At 43.6% G+C, this 855-nt stretch overlaps 2 non-coding genes across 2 annotated transcripts; one reads left to right on the top strand and one right to left on the bottom strand.

Annotated features, from left to right (window-relative positions):
* The first annotated feature begins 27 nt into the window (after positions 1-27).
* Positions 28-100, top strand: trnam-cau (transfer RNA methionine (anticodon CAU)). Its single transcript has one exon. It is a non-coding gene; the product is annotated as a tRNA-Met (tRNA).
* A 491-nt stretch (positions 101-591) lies between these two features.
* trnah-gug (transfer RNA histidine(anticodon GUG)) lies at positions 592-663 on the bottom strand. The gene has a single exon. It is a non-coding gene; the product is annotated as a tRNA-His (tRNA).
* Positions 664-855: the final 192 nt, after the last annotated feature.

The raw sequence follows: 855 nt of genomic DNA, 5'->3' as shown, positions 1-855 counted from the left end.
AACCCATTGATGTACACTGTGTTTTGGGCCTCGTTGGCGCAGTAGGCAGCGCGTCAGTCTCATAATCTGAAGGTCGTGAGTTCGAGCCTCACACGAGGCACATGTTTTGTTGCTAGCATCTTTTCTCTATTGCTTTATTCCTCAATACATTGTTTATCTAATGAAATTGAAGAAAAGTCTCAACCAAACGATCAAACGGCCACAGTCACAAGCAAATGCTCTCAAAAAAGCAGAGAGCCAGCAGAAACACCACTTTTAAGAGATAGTTGAAGCAAATTCTAGCACAAGTTGCAGGATGTTGACATCACATGCAGCCCTTGTGTGTATTTTTATGGGTTTTGTTGCAATCAACAGGGAGTAGTGAAGGTTGATCAGAGACATCCCACATGTTCACTAAAGCTTTGTCGAGCTAGCCAGGAGTCGAACCTAGAATCTCGTGGGGCTCGTGTGGTCTTGTAACTGGTCAACAAGCATGTAGAGAGACATCAAAAGGTTGGTTGAATAAGAGGTTGAAAAATATCCTCGACTCAAGCTCTTTTAAACGATAAAGCAGAAGCTTGGTTATCACTAAACAAAACACTCACCAGGTGTTGCCGTGACCCGGATTCGAACCGGGGTTGCTGCGGCCACAACGCAGAGTACTAACCACTATACGATCACGGCCACTGGGTGTCTGTTGTGGCAATGGCATCCTGTGAACTCTGATTATCAAACTTATTTTTTTGATTCTGTAAAAATTGATGGTTTTTCCACCAGTTGCGTTTCTGGGGTGTTCCCGTTTCCCTTTTTTCTCATCTCAACAGGCTTGTGGTGAGAAACATTAAATATTAATGTCCAGGAAACTGTCAGTCTGGA

This window comes from Stegastes partitus, unplaced genomic scaffold (genome assembly GCF_000690725.1).
Source record: "Stegastes partitus isolate 25-593 unplaced genomic scaffold, Stegastes_partitus-1.0.2 Scaffold1710, whole genome shotgun sequence".
Classification (NCBI taxonomy): Eukaryota; Metazoa; Chordata; class Actinopteri; family Pomacentridae; genus Stegastes; species Stegastes partitus.
The sequence above is the reverse complement of the archived record's forward strand: the minus strand, read 5'-3'. Positions and strand labels throughout refer to the sequence as shown.